Raw genomic sequence first — 22,500 nt, forward strand, 5'->3', positions numbered from 1 at the left:
TCCTCGATATTTTGATAAAATCAGAGATCTTTCACTTGGAATTCTTTTTTTAAATAATTACACTTTTATTTTGATTAAAAAGGGACTCTCTCACTATATAGTTTCCCGAAATAATATCTGATATTAATGGTTGAGGAAAGATTTTAATCCCTATTGTATAATAATATTCCTTTGATACTAGTCTTGAAAAAGAACCTCTAGCGAAAGACCTTTACCCATGGTCTTAATTGATTTTATTATATTCTGAATCATTCACCGTTAATGAACCACAATTTTGATTGCGTTGGATTTGCAGTCTTCGAGATTCGCCATATTTATATAATGATTTCTATTATTATTCAAATTAAGGATAAAACACGCCTAAATGCCCTAAATTGTCATAAGCAACAGCCTGCATTCAACTGAGAAGTAAAGGAGTCACAAGAAACCTACGATGCTTCGTGATTTCAACTTGAATAAACGAGCCTCCGGGATCTTTCACTAAAACTATTTCCTAGTCGAATGATTAAAAAATATCTTGCACGAAAGATGACGTGGAAATGAAGATAAAATTCTGTTTTTAAGTCGTCCTTCAAATTTTCAATCTACAGGAACAGATACGTTTCGAGCCGAGTCATGAGGAAATATATACAGGAATGCAGCTAAGAAAATCAATAAGAGGCAGAGAGCAAAATAAAAGCATAAATATCATCTTAATTACATTCTCCGTTCGGCTCGAAACCGTAGTGATTATAATCGAGTATATTAAGGGTGATTCTAAGAACGGGTTATTTGTACTTTCTTGACGCATGGTGAGTAACTCATCCCACACGACGTTAAAATGCTATCTGACATCGAGTGTTCATTTGGATATACAACCCCAGAAGTAAAATTTAAACAAACTCACTCACGCACGAAGACATTCTGTAATGTTCACAGACGTGTGAGCACACTAACATAAATACACACATACATTCATACGTACATATAATATATAAAACATACCTACATACAGCATATATATATATATATATATATATATATATATATATATATACCTACCTGTCTATCCATCTATCTATTTTTCCCACCCAGGAGATGCGACTTTGGAAATAAAACAGCGCAAAGGCCACTGCTACAGTTATGCCTGCCCTACATAATCACACCTCGCAGCTCGTACGAAAAAAAGCGCGCACGGAAGAGAAGACCACCTTCCCACAGGCCACGTATCAGACAGATTATAAATATCGGCACAAAGAAAATACATCTTCGTCTGAAGGGACTGACCCCGATGGTGGTGCATTCGAGTTGCATTAATCCGATAATTGGCTGACGGTATGGTGTAGTGCTCTCTCGCTCTTTGATCTGATGATTTAATGCCAGAGGATGGACAGCAGCATGTATAATTTTCATACGACTAGTGAGAGAGCACAGACATCTACATATACATACATACATACATACATCCACACACACACACACACATATATATATATAAATATATATATATATATATATATATATATATATATATATATATATATATAGCAAAGTTAAACACTGTATCCGTGTACAATACAATGATATATATATATATATATATATATATATATATACATATATATAATATACGCTGTCCTTAGGGGGGGGGGGCCCTGTTCTCAGGGGACCTAACTGTTTTCCCATCCTTTTCTTTTTCATGCATTTATGACTTGTATTTTAAAAGCGATCTTTCACATTCACAATCGATCCCTGATACCCTGTTCCAACCGGTAGCAACCAGATTTGCTGAACAGCAGCACCGATATGCTGTGGAACTTCTCTGTTCCAGAGGTCCTTTATTCCCCACACCGTTGGACTGTGGAACAGTCTCCCAGAGGATGTCTTGCAATTGGAACTTCAGAAGTTCCAATTGGAACTTGAGAAGTTCAAGCGAAGATGCAGTCCATTACTACCCAAGAGTAATTCTCCCCGTATTCTGTATTTACTTACATTTGGATAAATCTATTTATTAATTTGTTACTTTATTTTTCCCTGTCTAATAATTGATCTCGTATTTCTGTATTTCCTATTACCTGTTACTTCTCCCAAACGAACACCATATTCTTTGGAAGTTTGAATTTCAAGTCAATGGTCCCTGTAGACTTGGTCCATATGATGGGGATTCATCTCCTGAATAATAATAATAATAATAATAATAATAATAATAATAATAATAATAATAATAATAATAATAATAATAATAAACTTTTCCTGCCAGTCTGTGTGACAAAACCACGGAACAAGGTTTCCCGTCAATCCTGATCTTTTAGCATAAATAATTGCTACGTATTCCCATGAACAAATCTAACTCCTTTGTTCCTGTTCAATTTACCTGATGATCATTCCACCTCATTTACCGGACAAAATATCTGCCAGGGTCCATAGCCTGGACAGGTAAATTATTCGGAGCGACTTTCGGAAGAAGGGAGCTGCTAGGATTAGTGACGCTGACTAATCCCTCTCATGAATTGGATCTGGCTGACGCGACTCGACACTTCTTCAAACCCACTGAATCGGACGCTCAATTATTTCTGCCTTTTCGAAGCACCGTTAGCAAAATGCCCCGAGTGGCCAATGAATACTAAAAGAGAAATTTGGTTAATGGGGGTAACGGGCGCATGTGATATTTTGCATAAAAAGGGACACGTTCATACATTAAGGAATATCCTTAATAGTGGCATTTATTCAGAACATAATTACTCGATTAAATACGTTCACACGAGGAACAAAAACCACCATAAAGAAAGATTAAGCGGACGTTAAAAGAAGTAATTGAATAGAGAGAGAGAGAGAGAGAGAGAGAGAGAGAGAGAGATCAACTTCCTGGAACACCTAGGGAGGTCTGGAATGGACGGGACGGACGCCATTCCCAACTCATTAGCGACCGGAAATGTATAACACCGATGACTATCACATGCGAGGGAAGACGAACCAAAGGAGGAGGAGGAGGTGGAGGAGGAGTAGGAGGAGGAGAGAAGGAGGGAACAACTCCCATCAATAACCTACCAACAATACGTAAAGCGTAAGTGCGAGAATAGGACCGGAGATTAACTATATCTCATGAATTTGTGTGCGGTGAGGAAAATATGATGTGCTGTTTAACATTTTGACGCGCCACTGATCACGAAAGTCTTCTATTATTTTACACACCACCACACACACACACACACTCTCTCTCTCTCTTTCTCTCTCTCTCTCTCTCTCTCTCTCTCCACCCGCGAGGCCGTAATCGCGATCCACAGCCATCGACTACCAATCAGGTACACAATTTACGGTTTATGTCAACAGACTGATTATGAGACAACCAATCGTACAGCCTTCATCGTCCAGGTACGGGATCGAACGCAGGTCTGTTTGCTTGCGAGAAGGGCGTGCAGCCCCCTCTGATAAAAATTCATTTTGACACGTGTATCAGTAAAGGATTTTCTATGGAAATCAGAAAAAACTGAGATTTATATAAGGGACCGTTTGAATGAGCAATTTGGATAACATATTAAAAATTTAAAGCTGCTTTATGTAGCTGAGAATTATACTCGAAAATGACATTTATCATAATTTTAAACGATTAAATATATTTGGATGCGAGTTACATGAATGAATGTGCGTTTAACGGAATTTAATAGAATGGATTCAGGTATGCATTTTATGCATTTAGAATGCTTGGAAGTATTATCAGACAAATCGTTAAAGTACTAGAAAAAAAAACACCTCAAGACAGAACTGAATCTATTTGCATTTTGAACCATGGAAAATCCTACAATCCAGTTTATAATAATGTCCTTGTTAAACATCCCAGTAATTCTGAAAGTTTTTAAAGACATCAGCTTGGAATTCTCTGGATAACAAGGTTTATTGAAACTTGAAAGACAATCTTTTCGTCTTCCGAAATAAATACTTGAAGCAAATCGAAGGCCGATCGCTAATATCACTTGAATGACAGTTTTCTGTTTTAGATAAACCCTCTTTCTCTCTTTGGATCACTTATGTAGGAGGAAATGTCTGAAATTTTACAACTATCTTTATAGCTTTTAATACATTTTTGTTATACAAATTTCATATCGCATTGGCTAGACATAAATGAAGGTCAAATTTTCAACATTAATCAATTAAGCTAAATAAACGAATGATAACGAGCTGTTTAGCTGTACTAAGAAGGTATTCGATTAGGGTAATAATGCATAAAATAATATTGAACTTTTGCAAAGAGTGCAAACCGATTAAAAGGTGAACCACCACAACCTCATTCAATGTATGACAATGAGTTGAAACAGAATGAGAATCTGGTGATATTTTACAAAGCACAGGATCATAAGTACGAACTTTATTAACCATTCGTTTTCATTGGCGACATTGATCTTTGCTAAAACACACTTAATAAAAGAAAACTCAAGAATATCTATATATCTAAATATATATATGTATATAATCTACAAAATCACGGGCTGACTTAAAGAAACAGACCAATTTCTACATTTATTTTATTCCGACGTTTCGTAATATATATATATATATATATATATATATATATATATATATATATATATATATATATATATTATGCATAAACATATATAGATAGAAGGTCAGATCTCCGATGGCAGGTATAAAGGACTTACTCCGATATTCGCATCGTGATATTAGTCGTACACGAGAGCGAGGAAAGGACGACCACCGACCATATGGTCTTCGTCAAAGACTTTATTGCTTCATTTTGGAGCTGACTTTGCGCGTTTTACGACGGCGATCATTTACGCTTTTCATGATCATTATTGGCCTCATTCACATAATGTTCGGGGCCGTATAATTGCTTCATTATTCTCTAATGTCTCTCGCATTTGAGTTTCTTTTTCAGTATCTATTCTTTTTCGGTATCTATTTCGAGGGATGAGTGACATAGTGGATCCTTGACGAGGCGCAAAACATAGTCTAAAAATAAAATATATCTTTCTTTAACTTTCTTCTTCCCTATCACATGTATGTAAATATATATATATATATATATATATATATATATATACATATATAATATATATAATATATATATAATATATATATATATATATATATATATATATATGTACTCACACACACACACACACATATATATATATATATACATATATATATATAGCATATATATATATATACATATATATATATATATATATATATATAGATAAATTCTATAAAATCACCGGGTTTGACTTAAAGAAACAGACGAATTTCTACATTGCTTTCTTTATTCCGACGTTTCGCAGTATGGCCAACATTACATCCTCTGAGAATCTGTTAATAAATATGATAAAATTCTAAAACAATCTTACATTTGCTAAAAATAGTAAAACAGTGAAATGAAAACAAAAAAAAATGAAAAAAAAAAAGTTTGCTAAAATTGTTTTACAAAAAAAAAAAAAAAAAAAAAAAAAAAGACCGCCGACCAACCTTGAGTTCAGAGAAAGAAAACGACTGATTGACTGAGTAAAACCAAACGGTGAGACGTTATCTAAGATACAGTTGGATGGAAGAGGTTCGGGTATTCAACTGGGGGAACGAGCTACTTAATGAGCAACGACTCTAGAATGGGTAGTCTTGAGAGGTTTTCCGTTAGCCCTATGATGCAAATCGCGTCTTTCGAAATGTTTTTTGCCAAATTTCTGCATGGTTCCCGATATTCGAATGCTTAGGTTGGAGAGCCAACTTCCTGTGCGGAAAGTTATATCACGATGAGAATCAATTCTGGTCCTCAGTAACCTACCTTTTCGTAGATCCCACCTTTGTCCCAGAGTTACTCTTTGGGCAAGTATATTTATATATACTGCACTTGAGGTCACGGTACCAAAGTTAGTCTTTCATGCTAAGTTTCCTTTTTTACATGATGACTCCTTCAGAAAAAGGTTTAGCTAGATTATACAAAATCAATCTAGTGCAGTCAGTATTGAACTCATACCGAAAAATCCCTTAAACATTGGGTCTTTCTTTAAATATAAAGATTGGTTAAGTCCCGTCTTGAACTCAAATGTAGTATAATATAAAAATACTTGCTCAGTGTAACTCTGGGATTATATGGGACCTATGAAGAGATTACTGAGGGTCAGAATCAATTCTCATCGTGAAATAAGTTTCTCTATTGGACCTTGTTCTGTTTTGGGGGGGTTGATTCGAGTACAGATTAAGTATCAACTACAACTGCGCAAAACATTACATAAAATGGGCTTTCTTTCACCGTTTTGTCTTCTGAAGGGCGAAAACCCTTTTGTTTTTGCTTAAGTGCTTGCCTAAATTATTACAATTAATTCTTATATAATATTAAATAAATCCCTCTAATTTCACTACAGAAAAATATATCTTTTCTAACATCCATCAAATTTGCTTCTATCAACCGGATTTATAACTTTCCAAGTCCATGAACCTGAAGAAATACTAACCACTTTCCTGCTGAATGTATACAAACGGTACATTTTTATCATTTCAAAAATTAACTAATCAACAAAATTCACTATTTTCAGAACAAAGAACTACGAAAGGAAAAAGCGAAGTAATGAATAATAACTGTAAGGCTGCATCGTTCACTCTCGATTCAAAAATCATACTTATATGTGAGCTACTTCTACTACTAATACTACTACTACTACTACTACTACTAATAATAATAAAAGTATTATTATTATTTACTTCAGTTCAGGAGGAACATACAGGAATATACAAAAGTAAAGGCATTACAATAGATACACATACTCTTTAGATACACGAGATAAAAATAAGTGATAATTGGCAATATCAACACCGTTTTCGTTGAAGTAGTAGTAAAAATAGTAATTATATTAATGGTAGCCACAGTACTAATATTGAGAATAATAGTAAAAATATAAAAAATTATAAAAATTTAAAAACAGATTGAATACATATTAGTTTCCAACTAGGGAACTTATCGTGTGTAACATCCCACTCAAGTGAACATTCACTAGACATACATACATACATACATACATACATACATATATGTAATACACACACACACACACACACACACACACATATATATATATATATAATATTATGCATACATACATACACACACACACAATTATAAAGCCTGAAAGTAAAACCTTTGGTTAAAATCCATTCTGTCGTATCCTGCATGGTTTAAATCATGGCTTGGTTTACCAACTCGTAGATGGATGTTATAGTTGGAAATTTGGGTCGGGTAGAAATATGAACATATATTAAATCCCCTGATGCGTGTTTGAATATAACCACTAGGGGATAATATAAATATTATACACATAAATCAAATAAAACATATTTTGAGTATTTTTCTGAAAATGTTCCACGGAAGATAATTTAAAAATAGAGACTAATGTAAATATATAAAATGTAAATATATAAAAAACACACAACGATCCTCTGAGAGAGAGAGAGAGAGAGAGAGAGTAGAGAGAGAGAGAGAACTCTCTCTAGTCGATTACAAACCTGCTACTTAAGTCTCTTTCTACCATTGAAGAGCATCATTATTCGCTCAAATTAAAAGTCATTACGACAGGGTGACAGCTGTATAGGGACTCATAAAACGACCTTAAAACTGGTTTGGTCCCATTTCGTTATCGGGGAGATATCGACGTCTTTTGTCTAAAGGAGGAATATGAATAAAAGCTATAAAGATATTAAAGCGCTTTTACATACGGCTTTTATGCTACCATAAACGGCCTCGGATAAATGCGAGGGCGGGCCACTGGACTTTCAGAGGAGAGGAGAGAGAGAGAGAGAGAGAGAGAGAGAGAGAGAGAGAGAGAGAGAGGTGGGCAATGATGTAAAAATTCAGTACCAGGGTGCAGACAAGCAAGCCCACATTTTGTTATTTTTCATGACTGTAGGATTAATATATATATATATATATATATATATATATATATATATATATATATATATATGTGTGTGTGTGAATACATATAGATATGTTATATATCTAAAATATAAATACATATGGATAAATTATACATACAAACATGTATAAATAATTATATACATAAATGTGAATATATAAAGATATGTATATCTACATATATATATATATATATATATATATATATATATATATATATATATATATCACTGAAAGGATTACAGTCTGAATATACATAAAGGCTACTACAAAAAAAACAGGAAATGCACATGAAGATATTAATTCTTCCAGGCGCAGGTCCGAGACGTTCAAGCTCACCTGATATGCAGGGAGACGTGGAAGAGAGAATGTAATTAAGAGGAAGAAAAAGAAAAATGTACGAACTAGCCACTTTTAACGAGATGGAAATTGCAATAATGGCAGCAGGTGCTCAGACGAAAGAAAGCGATCGAGAGAGAGAGAGAGAGAGAGAGAGAGAGAGAGAGAGAGAGAGAGAGAGAGAGCACGTTAATGTGGGTTTGTTTCATCTATTTCCAGGGGTACCAGAGTCATCTACAGCATTGCTTTCTTAAAATGAAACAAAATTATCTCATTTTTAAACATGGCTCTCAGCTTTTTTTTTCCCTGTCCTACTTGTGAGTCTTGTATGTTTTACGCTTAAAAGTGTTTTTGATAAACTCGTCTTTAGTTATTTGAAAAAATTTTCGTCCTATTTGGCTGATAAGGCCATACCAATTTACAACGGAATAAGGTCGATGAAATGTTCGCGCTTCAAGTCGAACTATTTTCTCAATGATCTTCCAAATGAAGAATAATTACATTTTCCTACTAATTCCTCTTGGTAAAAAATACATTACATCTATAACAGTCTCACGAAAATGATCATTTACAAACGTATACATACTATATGTATGTATGTAGGGGCATTACCTATTACCTTTTTTGAATTTTAACATAAGAATTTATACTCGGTACCATTCTCATCATCCAGCGCTTTAGTCGACACCATTTGATTTTTATTCGCTAACCATTTTATTTTTAATGCACTAACCATTTGATCTTTCATTCACTAATTATTTGATTTTTTATTCACTAGCCATTTGATTTTTTATTCACTAGCCATTTGATTTTTTATTCACTAACCATTTGATTTTTTATTCACTAACCATTTGATTTATTATTCACTAACTTAAGTTTTCTATGGACAATAATTGTTGGTCTGAGACAGATGTGAACTACCAGTCCCAAGAAGAAGAAGAAGGAGAAGTTCTTTTTATTCTTAGATCCTTTCAAAATATCCGGCGTCTGTACTTAGCTAACACAGCAAATATGGCCTCGGTCGAATTGTCCAAGGAGGCAGTTGCGTAATCCAAGTAAATTTGCTTCACCCATCAGCTCTGCGTAGAAGGCTCATGAATAAGGCAATTTGCCGCGTCAAGATTTGCACAAGTTACTGTCAGAATGAAGGTGGACTTATTATGACTCCTTATGGCTGCTCCGACGTTCATCTGTTTTTTAACGAATTAGTGCGTGCTCGTGATTCACCACCCGGCGTTTGAAGACGCTCTTTACACCGAGCTTTCTCCGAAAATTCAATCAAATCATGCGCGTTAGGCGGCAGCAATAATATCATGGTTTTCTGTAAATAGTAAGGAGGTTTTACTGCCTACGATTCTGAGAGAGAGAGAGAGAGAGAGAGAGAGAGAGAGAGAGAGAGAGAGAGAGCTATCCAATTACGTTCATTTCACATAGAAATTCCAATATTTAAATCTTCAGATTGGTTCACTTGTCCAGCAGTTATGGTGTATGCATAAATTAAGTGCACTGCACTCTATTATATATATATATATTATATATATATATATATATATATATATATATATGTATGTATATTATGTGTGTGTGCGCGTGTGTGTGTATGTGTGTGTGTGCGCGAGCGCGCGTTCGTTCTTATCAGGCGGAAAGGGCCAAAGGGAAAAGGAAAGAAAGAATGGACAGGCTGTCAAACTCAAAAGCTCATTATAATAATCATTCGATTCTTTTCAACACATCCAACACCACAGATTTAGCTTTCAGGCTTATACAGACTGTAAGCTAAAATGAGACAAGAACTTGTTGGAAAAACTATCCTTCTTTAGAAGGTAACTTACTTTTATTCCATCGGCAGGTTCTTTGATTACCCTTAATAATCTCATGAGGTGTCCTATCACTCCCTCACAATATTCATTTGACTTCGCTTATTTCTTCTCTTTCTCTGCCTCTCTTTCTCCCTATGCAATACCCCATCGCTCTCCTCTCATTTTTCATTTTCCTTTCTTTCCCTCAACCCACTGGCAATCCCTCCTTCCTTCCTTCCTCCAACGCCTCCTCCCACCCCTCCCCCTCGCCCTCCTCCTCCCCTCCTCCCCTCCATGCCTCTTGCATGTCTGTTCTGTCTTCTTTTCTGGCTGCACTGTCCAACAATGCAATGAGGAATTTTTGTCTGAGATTCGTGGATTTAGGGGGAGAAAGAGAAAGTCTTGGACAATTTTAATGCCGCAGGGACTCCTCAAACTGACATAATCCTCTCTCTCTCTCTCTCTCTCTCTCTCTCTCTCTCTCTCTCCGCCAGTACCCGATGGGCCTCAGTCTCCTGTGAGTTCGTCACGGGGGGCGACGGGGCGGGAAAAACAAACGGTCTTCCAGCGTCCTATGGGTCTTTAGGGGGTGGAAGACACAATTTGGACTCTCGAAGATTCGTTCGACGGGGAGGACTTGATAGGAGGGGGGAACGAATTTGGGGGGAGGGGAGGGGTGGGGGAGATGTGTCGTGGTCTCGGACTCCTTTGGGGACCTCTCCGACGAAAAATGAAAAAGAGCCTGGGGAAAAAAGGAGTCCATTCACTCCGCCCATTAGAATGGATGTTTTTCCGGAAAAATGACCCAAATTGTCGGGGCTGTTTGCACAAGCGAGAGTTATTACGTCCAATTATATCAAGGCCAATGAAATGTACGTGTATAGACCGAGAGACAGACAAAGACAGAGAGAGAGAGCAAGGCACACGCAAAGGTTTCTTTTTATACACTGGCATTTTTCTTGCCTCTTTTCGAACCCGCCTACATGACACACGCATTCATGTTATTTCTCTCTCTCTCTCTCTCTCTCTCTCTCTATCTCCTCCTTCTCTCTCTCTCTCTCTCTCATTATATATAATATATTTATAGACAAACACACACACACACACATATATATATATATATATATGGGTGTGTGTGTGTTTGTCTAATATATATATATATATATATATATATATATATATATATATATATATATATATATATATATATATATATATAGGTCAGGTCAGACGCACTAATTGTAAATATAGAGTCGGTATGGTTGTATTTGACACAAAATTATCATTCATATATACATACACACACACGCACTCATATATGTTTATATATATATATATATATATATATATATATACATATATATATATATATATATATATATATATATATATATATATATATATATATATACATGTCATGTTTGTGAGTGCCTGCACCCGCACAAACTATCTATAAAATAGAAATGTGAGTTTTACTGTAAAAAATTAAAAAGGCAAACGAGATTATATTTTTCGGGGCATTTACGATGGTAATAAAAAGAAAGGACTTACAAATACATGGAAAACGACGACACCGGTAAGGAAAAAAAAAAAAACCAAAAAAAAAAAAAAACTCCTAAATCAAAATAACGATAGGTTTCGACACGTGGATAAAATCTGGATTAAAAGAAAATCGGTTGAAATGAATTATAATCGTCTGAAATACTGAGCACCTGCAACGAACGATAACACATCTGTCTACATTAATAACGATATGCACCTGGTACAGACGATTAATAAGTTGTAAAACTAAAATTTCTTATATAAATGGTGTCTTGAAGTAAACGTTTCTATATATGATAAAAAGTGCTGATATGGGTCCATTATATTCAAGGAGTTATTTCTTGATTTAAGAATTCGAAATACAAGAGTAAGATGTTCTAACCGAGAGTACTTAGTGGCCGTGACTGTGTCATACACATAGCCTCTTCACAAACAAATAGGAACTTTAATTTAAAATATGGATAGCTTAGAAAGAGGTAAGAGCGCATAAACATAACGAACTGACAGAACTGGGTAAAAAATGCGAACTTCCAGGTTGTATAAAAAATACTGGACTACGTCAAATAATATATATATATATATTTATTTATATATAATAATTTATCTGAATTACATATATATATATATAATATATATATCTATATATATATATATATTAATATATATATATATATATATATATAAATATATGAATAACTTGATCACGAAGTATATAAAACGTGATGCTATGTGGCAAAAAAACCTTTATATATATATATATATATATATATATATATATATATATATATATATATATATATATATATATATATATATATATATATATATATATATTATATATTTATATATGTATATATATATTATTTATATATCGAGCTACAATGTCCTTTAATATCTAATTCGCTCTACCTCGGAATAATATATTTTCATATATGCTTAACCGAAGGGGAATTTTTTCTCGATAATAGACTTGCCTGGATCGGGCGCGAACCCAGGATCCTTTCAAATCCAGGAACGTCAGTGAAGCTTTTACCTACTACACTACCTCTCGCTGTAGTGTAGTAGGTAAAAGCTTCACTGACGTTCCTCTCGCTGTAGTGTAGTAGGTAAAAAAAAAGCTTCACTGACGTTCCTGGATTTGAAAGGATCCTGGGTTCGCGCCCCGATCCAGGCAAGTCTATTATCGAGAAAAAATTCCCCTTCGGTTAAGCATATATGAAAATATATTAATTCCGAGGTAGAGCGAATTAGATATTAAAGGACATTGTAGCTCGATATATGTATATGAATCACGGAAAAGTTGATATGACTTATATATATTATATATATAATTTATCTGAATTACACACACACACACACACACACACACACATACACACACATATATATATTATATATATATATATATATATATATATATATATATATATATATATAAAATTTATCTGAATTACAAGTAAAGCAAACTGACAGCAACGGGTGTATAAACACTAGGTATATCTTAGTTTTACCAGACCACTGAGGTGATGAACAGCTCTCCTAGGGCTGCCCTGAGGGATTAGATATTTCTACGTGTCTAGGAACCAATTGGTCACCTAGCAAAGGGACCTACAGCTTATTTTGGGATCCGAACCTCATTATATCGAGAAATGAATGTCTATCACCAGAAATAAATTCCTCTGATTCCGCGTTGGCCGAGCCGAGAATCGAACTTCGGACCACCGGATTGGTAGCCGAGCGCGAAAACCACACGTCTAACGAGGAACTGTGTAAAATGGAGCTAGTTACCTGACATATCAGAGCGCAAATCATCTGCCTACTTGCTGTAACTATACTGTACCAAAATTGCAAAGAAAACTTGAAATATGGAAACTAACTGTAATAATCAAACGTAAAGAAATGGAATATATACCTGATAGCTATATTTAATCACAAGTAAAAATTACAACACAGACACTTAACAACTATGTTGTAAGCTGTATGAAAACCTGGAAATCCAAACACTTGATAATTAAGTTCAAACAACACTGAAAACACACACACACACATAAACTACACACCTACATGTGATAGTTAACTTATCAGCTATCAAGTTTTTCACTCAGCAATTTCGCATCAGAAAATGAGTATCTTCGAAGCTTTTAAGAATTGCAGCAGTTAAAACCGAGAAAACGACCTGGCACTGACACTCATAGCGATAATCTACCTCGGTGATAACGGACATGCACCAATAGATGGCCACGATGGCCTGTCTGTAGTGAATTGAGATGAAAGGAATTTAGGAAAATATTTTGAAAATAAATGTTTAGTCTGATATGTTAACAAAAGACACAGAAAAGTAGTATAATACAATACTTATCAGTGTAAAAATGATTTAAAAAGAGGCGAGTTCAGCAAATAAAAAAAAAAAAAAGTAAAAGTGAATACTACGTTAATGAAAGAAATTTATTAATATAAATAAAAGTAAAGTTTAAAATAAAATAAAAGTCAGTTACCAAAAATATGAAGTAAAAGTTATGCATAAAAATGAAATGACATTGGCACTGAACAAAACTGCAATATGAAGGTTAAAAACAACCAAGATCAGAAAAGGAAATGATAAATGAAAAGTAAAAAGAAAGTCAAGTTACGAAAAAAGTTGAACATAAACAATAAAACCCATTAAAAAAAAAAATCTCCATCCGCAAGGCGGCTAAAATATAATTTTTCGACCGAATGAATAAATGAATAAAAACAAAATCTGACAATAACAACTTTTGAAACAACAAAGCAGAATATATTCATCCCTTTTACCGACGCAAGTAAGGTCTACACTGTTCTCTATTATTACTCAACAAAGACTGCTATCACTGACCTAATCTAACCTATACTACAACTACCAATACCATCTAAGAGGCCACTTCTGGTAACTCTTCCACCACAAAGACAGCCCTCTCTGGCCTTTGTCTCTGAAACCCTAAGTCATGAGCATTTTCTTCCCAGTCACTTGATTTTGAACCTGTCCTATTCAGGAACCTCCATATGTTTCACTCTCTGATATCACTGCAACCCAAGGATTAGTAAAGCTGTTTGGTTGTCATTTATACAATATCGCAAACATTCCAATGATTTATTTTTCAACTTCCCTTCATAAAAGAAATCTCCATGGGACGTCCACTTCGGTTCAAATGAATGCAAACACAATTTCATATCTCGCGCATCATTTCCAAAGCAAATGTTGTGCCTCAAAAAAAAAAAAAAAAAAAAAAAAAAAAAAAAAAAAAAAAAAAAAAAAAAAAAACAAAAAAAAAAAAAAAAAAAAAAAAAAAAAAAAAAAAAAAAAAAAAAATCTTTTTCTAAGCATTTCCTAAACTTGAACAATCTGGTTAGACTTAGGTTTCAGAACGTCGAAAACTGCACTTTAGCCACCCTCCCAGATACACCAAACCTCGGGTCTCACTGTAACCCACTGCCGCCTGCACCAGACTTCGCCACATCACACACCTTTGCGTCTTCTTCCTTTAATCACCATGAAAATCTGCAATAATCAATGACACTAGAGATTCTTTTGTCTGACAGACTGATTGATGAAAATTAGGTTGCCAAGCTAAGCACTGCGGCAATGTCGGTCATTCTGCGCTCAAGACAGTGATAAAAGGGAGTCGGAGTGATTTGAATATATATATATATCTATATATATATATATATATATATATATATATATATATATATATATATATAACAAATTCTGATAAGAGAGCCTAAAGGTGGAAATGGGCAAAAATCCCACAATCGCCCTATGAAGCAAGTCAGAGGTGTTGGACAACAAGACTGAAGAGAAGAGGCGGGTAAAGGGCTCAAAAGTGGATGAAGTTAGAGACCGAAGGAATACAGCAAACATCTTTTAGTAATGCCTGCAGTGCACCACGTGAGGTGGACTGACGGCACAGCTGCCTGCGGGAACTATTGCTTTGTGAGTCTGCCAAATGGCCGGCCGTCTACTTTCCGCAATACCCGAAAATAACAGCCGAGGTATTCCACACTCCTCGATACACACCACATGCCCAGCTCTTATTGTCACCTGCATATCTTGAAAGAAGATCCCCCCCCCCCCCCACCCCCCCCCCCCCCCCCCCTTTTCCAGTGGGTAAGCTGCATCCGACTGTTTGCGCCCGTCTTTGAAAGCACAAGGATAACTGAAAGCAATTTTCTCAGAGTAACTTCTCAAAGTTGTCAAAACATAATGGCAAGAATTACCTCCCGTTTAAAGATGCATTTCAAAGCCAGGATGCACTGATACTTACTAAAACCGTAAATCTTATGCTTTACAAAATGGTGTTTTTTTTTTTTTTTTTTTTTTTTAATATATCACGAATTCTGTTCTCTCGCCTTCCAACCTGATTGGGGTTACTGAATAGTAATGTAAATTAATGATAAACATTACTGGGATAGCGTTTACGTTTACGATCTTTATTATTGTAAGATGAATTTGCTTTCCCTAATAATACAGTCAATGAGAGAGAGAGAGAGAGAGAGAGAGAGAGAGAGAGAGAGAGAGGAAACTTCTGCGGAATAAAAAAGTAAGAACACCTCGAAATTACTGTTTTTTTTTTTTTCCCTTCAAATCTCAGCGAGGACCCAAAAGAAGTCGGACACACGCCATTCATCCCCACATGATAAATGGCAAGTGAAGATGGGGGTTTGTTAGGGCTGGGGAGGGGGGGGGGGGGGATAAAAGCTCCATATTTAAGAGAACAACCGCATAATTCATTTCTGTAATTCCTGGTCTAGTTGATGGATGGGTAAGGGAAAACGGACACCGTGTCTTTGATGGACAAAGTCACATCACTTCGACTTTTTCATTCTACTTCCTACCCTTTTCCTATTTCCCTACACCCTTCCTATATTCCTCTAACCTCCATACTATTCCCCTGCCATCCAAATCCCCTATCTGCTCCCTATTCCTCCCTACTCCTTTCCCTCCGTTTCACTTTACTCCCTAATGCCCCTATTTTATACAAGGAAGTTTTTAAAAGCAAAAGCAGCGACGAGCAGCAGATGTCTGACCGAAAATGAGAGCGGAGACGAGACATCACACACACACACAAAACACACAGACGGTTTGCATACACAAGTATAAAACATTCGAGTGACGGCTAAATGTCGGCTAATAATATGCTGCATTTCTCACGTTATTTCTCTAATGAGTCTCGTTAGGGGTTTGAAATGACGTTGATTTACGTCAGGTTTTAAGATTCATGTCTGGCGTTATTTACTCTCCAGATCGCAGAAGTTGTCACAAGAAAGGATTTTCGAGTCTTTGTTCCGGCTCCCTCCTCCTCCTCCTCCTCCTCCTCCTCCTCCTCCTCCTCCTCCTCCTCCTCCTCCTCTTCTTGTTCTTCGGCGCCGCTGCAGTCATGAGGAGGAAACATTTTCTCTCTTGTGTTTTAATTCCCTTTCGAGGACTTAAAAAAAAAAAATAAATAAAAAATAAAAATCCGGAAATTTTTCCACCCCTAATTTCTTCTCTCAAAGAATTATCATTTCCATTTTTCTATTTCATTCTGTTTTTCCGAGAACGTAAGGAACATGAAAAGTGACATTTTCTCCGGTGTCTTAATTCGCGCTATGTCGAAGACTTCCCGCCATCCCCCATAAAAGAAAAATAAATCAAAATTAGAATAAAAAAAAAACCTGACATTTTCGCTTACTTTAATTCATTCTCTCAAAGATTTTGTATTCCCATTTTTCTATTTTTTTTTTATCTGATTTTTATTGAGAAAGTTAGGAACAGGATATCTGATATTAACACTTATGTTTTAATTCGCTATTTCGAGAACCGTCCCCCAACTCGCCCCCCCCTACCCCCTACAGAAAATTAAAAACTGAAATTTTCTCTTAGTTTAATTCCTTCCCTCGGAATTTTTATCTCCATTTTTCTATTCCGCTTTATTTCAATTTTTCGAGGACGTGACGGACAAGATATTCGATATCTTATTCTAACTTACTCCCTCGAAGACACGTGGAACTTTCAGTTGAATATAATATAAATAAGATTTGTCGCTCGTAAACGATGCGACAGATTCGTGTTGTATAATTATGCGCCGATGAAAAAAAATTGCAATTAGAGTTAATGTTACTTTAAATGCAAATCTCATCGCACGTGCTTGCAAAAGAATATGTCAAGTTATAGAAGCGCAGAAGGAGACAATTGTTACTAAAAATACTGTTCATTATTTTCTATCTACGAAAAATAAATTTCATGGATAACGAACAGTGTTAAACCCAAGAAAAAGTTCAAAATACGATTCTCATAGCTTATTAAGAACACCTAGCATTCATAAAATACTATTGCATATGTAATTATATATTCTGTTATTCCTTATGAATATTAAATTGCCAAAATATAACATTACTAAAAAACTAAAAAAAAGTCAATTAATCGTTACGGAAAACTGGATGATTTTTTTTTTCAAATAGGCGTTGGACGATGACCCCCCGAGCCCCCCAAAAAAAACGCTCCCACTGCACCCTGCCCCCCAAAAAAAAAAAAAAAAAAAAAACAAAAAAAAAAAAAAAAAACGCTCCCACTGCATATGGGACAATTAAAGAAAAATGGTGGTAAGTACAAAGAAAACGGTGATTAAGTACGCTAAAAATTTTAACAAATGAATGACGTAACGAAGAAAGCAAAAATGAAAAATATTTGACCGGAAAATGGTAAATTTACGCTAAACTCAAGGATACTAATTTTATTTATCACAAATTTGAACAAATGAAACTCAAAACGTTCTACTCTTAACAAGAAAAACATTAAATAATGACTATGAAGACTTGCAAATATTACAACAATTGACGGCGCATACAAAATACTTGCATCCTGAAATTCCACTTGAACAAATTCTCTTAATGACTTGTCAGAAAAAGTGGTTCACAACTCATTTGCGCAGTTCGGGTAAATTAGACAAATCGACCATTACAGAAGCACACCGGAAGGCGGGCTAGTGAAACACACATGCTCATTACACACACACCACACACACACACACACACACACACATATATATATATATATATATATATATATATATCTATATATATATATATGATGTGTGTGTGTGTGTGTGTGTGTGTGTGTATGTGTGTGTGTATGGCCAAAGGATTACTCTTGAAGCTTTTACAATCCAAGAACGTCAGAATAGATTTACGGTCAAAATGTTTAGTTCTGTAGTTTCTCCTGCTAGGACGAAGGCAATAATAACACACTGCAAAGTAGGTTTCTTGCATCCGTGTTTCCACTCCATTTTCATTGTAAAAAATAGAATGTTATAGGATTTACAGTTCAACTGAGGAATAAAGTTGTATAAGTAGCGAGAGTAACTTTTCCAAGGTAAAATAATTAGCCTAACCACAATAATAATAATGACGGAGAAACAAATCCACAGTTATGCAAATGTACTTTCGAGAATCTGTTCGGTTCCCCTTGTCAATCTGATAAGGGGAACCGAAAAGATTCCCGAAAGCTATCCTTGTAGTTTTAAATTTAAATATATGTACATTTACATAACTGTGGATTTGTTTCTCCATTTGAAGACTCGTGAGGATGTTTTGATAATAATAATAAAAGAGACACCTTGTGCCGAGAGAGAAACTGTTTAATAAGGCTCCATCGAACCATGCAGATCACAGCGTGAGTGCAAACTTGGTCACCTAGCGAATATAGCACTGAGGTCTTTGGTTTGCACCTCTGAGGTCTTTGGCTTGCACCTCTGAGGTCTTTGGTTTGCACCTCAGAGGTCTTTGGTTTGCACCTCTGAGGTCTTTGGTTTGTACCTCTGAGGTCTTTGGTTTGCACCTCTGAGGTCTTTGGTTTGCACCTCTGAGGTCTTTAGCTTGCACCTCTGAGGTCTTTGGCTTGCACCTCTGAGGTCTTTGGCTTCCACCTTCAGGTAAAACTACCTGCTTTTAAAAGAGGAGACTGATGGAGTAGACTAACCTCTTGCTCTTGCTGTTGGAGTAGACCACTGGTGACGATGTCTACAGGGGACTGGCGGAGAGCCCTAGTGTAAACCTATTGTTACTACGCACACATGGCGCCGAAAATGGTTTTAGACCGTGTTTCTTTAGCCGCAAGATATATCATGGATAACAATAAAACACACGATTACGAAGCCATTAAAGTACAACGCCTTAACCAATTTGGTTAACGAGATAAAAAACTACTTCGTAAAAAAACTATTAAACATTCGTAAAAAAATAAAAGTATTAAATACAGGTAAAATCACCCCCGTTATACCAGTCTGGTAAGTCAAGAGTGTGATGAACTGAATGCTATAATGTCTCATGAATAGAATCAATGATACAGGAAAAAAAAATTAAATTTAACACCCCAACGTCATCTCCATTTCAGTGATTGGCAAGAATCATCCCGCAAAGGGTAATTAAACTATCTTTCGACTCACCACATATCATGAACTCTAATCGCAACCAAAGTATCTTTAACAAGGCTTTGAAACCTATTATACTCTGGAAAAAAACACACCAGTGTTAACTCTCATAAACATGCATATAAAAGCACTTTCAGATAAGTGTCTGTTTGTTTGAAACCTTGTAAAATTTATTTACCTCGCTGTCATTCTCTTCGATCTGTTTTCACTTTTTTGCTATAGAGTCGGCAAAAATAAGTTTCCATATTTTTCAGGTTTTGTAAATAATGAATGAGTGAAAAGAGGTTCGACGAGCTACGAATGAGCATTTTTTTTTTAAATTACTACACGGGGTTCATCGCTGATTTAACAGCTGAAGTCTCAAAGTGGCAGCGACCTTTGTTTTTGTTTTCGCCATTCCCCGTTAGCGGAAAAGGCTGCCTGTTTAAAAATAATAATGGTAATACTAACAATAAGAGTGCTAATTCCAAAAGTATGTATTCTCAGTTACATTTTGTTACATCACTGGCATTTAAATGCGGAAGATAACTCTCCAGATACCTTAAATGACACAGTATTTCTGAAGAGGTTTCGCCCATGACCGTAACTTCAATCGGCTGCGTACTAATGACTTGTGTATATGCTGATCAGTCTCTCTCTCTCTCTCTTTCTCTCTCTCTCTCTCTCACAATCTTTCTGGTGGCCGTCTCGAAACTCCAAAATGGCCCAGTACGCCATATGTGGAGCTGAACTTGTAAAAATTAATACAACATTTACATACGTATTTCTTTAATGGCACACAGCATGGTTAAGAACAAGAAAATGAGTCCTAAATGGTGAACAGACTATTAACATTCAAATTTAATAGGACACTTCCCATAGTTCTTGACCACTAATTATAGACAAGGAATATTTTATTTGCATCTTTAGACCAACAGGATCCCCGCCCAGTTACCGAGAGCGACCCTTGATGCGCTCATCCTAATCCGTGCATTGGAGGCGAGCGGTTCTTCGGCTCAGGTGTATATTCGGACAAAAATTGTATATTATTACTGACTCTTCATTAATATTCTTATAGTCTCAAATAATAACACAGCAATAATTAAAAAAACATTTGGCAAATCTTGCTAATAAAAACTCGACCTCAAACACAGATCGCGAAGTTTAGGACAAGGTTTGGCGGGAAACGAGCCTCGGAGCACAGCCGTTCTCGAGAGGAGCGAATTGTTCGAAACCTCTGCGGAGTGTGTTTATCTCGTCATCGCGTTCATATTTATGCGACACGGGGATGATTACGCACCAGACATATTATCACTAATGCTATCGTTAATGAAAACGATAGCGGTTTATACTACACTCCGAGCTAGGCGCAGATTTAGACATTAGATATATTCTACGGGTACAGAGACGGGGTGGGGCAAGAGGCGGGAATCCGAACGCGATAAATGACTGACCTCTGAAAGGAAGAAGGGAATAAATGGGACTCCGGCAATAAACCAGGTAGTAAACGGAATGGAATTACGGTTCGTTCTGCGGACGGGCTCAATGCAAACGGAATGCAAACATGGGCGAGTAGAAAACCATGTCAGGAATATTACTGAAAAAGTATCATGAAACAAATAAAAGAAAGAAAGAAAAAAAAACCATGAGGCTATAAGCATGATAATGCAAAAAAAATAAAACACTCTGTTAAGCAACGCTTGCAACTCCTAGCGAAGAATTTTACACCCGGTAAAATTGCCCTCCGACACAATTAATGCAGCACAAATGTGCTCGTAAAAAAAAAAGTTAACAAATACTCACGACCAAAACAACGAAAGAGAAAATGGCCAAAACTTTGGTAGATTTGCGACATCCACAGAAACTTGAAGAGATTCGGGGAACATAATTGAAAAATCATACCATCATTGAAAGAACCTGCAAGACTTTATAGCTAATACTGGAAAAAATAATTTCACAAGAAATGTAAAAAAATGGTGTATTTACAACACTGAAACTGTAAATGATAGCATATTAAATGCTTTAAGAAAACACAAGGCATTAGCTGATAGGCTTGATCAGTACTCCTTAAAGAGAGAGAGAGAGAGAGAGAGAGAGAGAGAGAGAGAGAGAGAGAGAGAGAGAGAGAGAGAGCTGGATCCATACAAAAATTTACATAAAGTGTTATTTCAAATTTTAATGGGAAACACCCATCGCAGTTGGGCAGGACAAATCCACAAGTCTGCGGTCCACACAAGGCCTTAGGGTGGAGAGTGGGTGCTGACAAGAGGCCGGATAAATATTCGAAACCAATCATTTAGGGACAAACCGATGTTCAGTGTAATGACCGTGTCTTTACTAGGAGGTATATTTAAAATATGGTTCTCTTTTATATTCCAATCGTTTATATTATTATTGTTATTATTATTATCATCATTACTGAACAGTAACTCCATCTGACTATGATACATGGACAAATTAAAGAATTTCATTCATCATTCAAAGCATTTTTCCAAGCATAACTACTCCACATTAT

General features: G+C 35.7%; 1 protein-coding gene across 1 annotated transcript in view; it reads right to left on the reverse strand.

The window, feature by feature from the left end:
• LOC135197141 (homeobox protein aristaless-like) overlaps nt 1-22,500 on the reverse strand; it is a 338,826-nt gene that overhangs the window by 184,418 nt on the left and 131,908 nt on the right.

This window comes from Macrobrachium nipponense, chromosome 18 (assembly GCF_015104395.2).
Source record: "Macrobrachium nipponense isolate FS-2020 chromosome 18, ASM1510439v2, whole genome shotgun sequence".
NCBI classification, from domain to species: Eukaryota; Metazoa; Arthropoda; class Malacostraca; order Decapoda; family Palaemonidae; genus Macrobrachium; species Macrobrachium nipponense.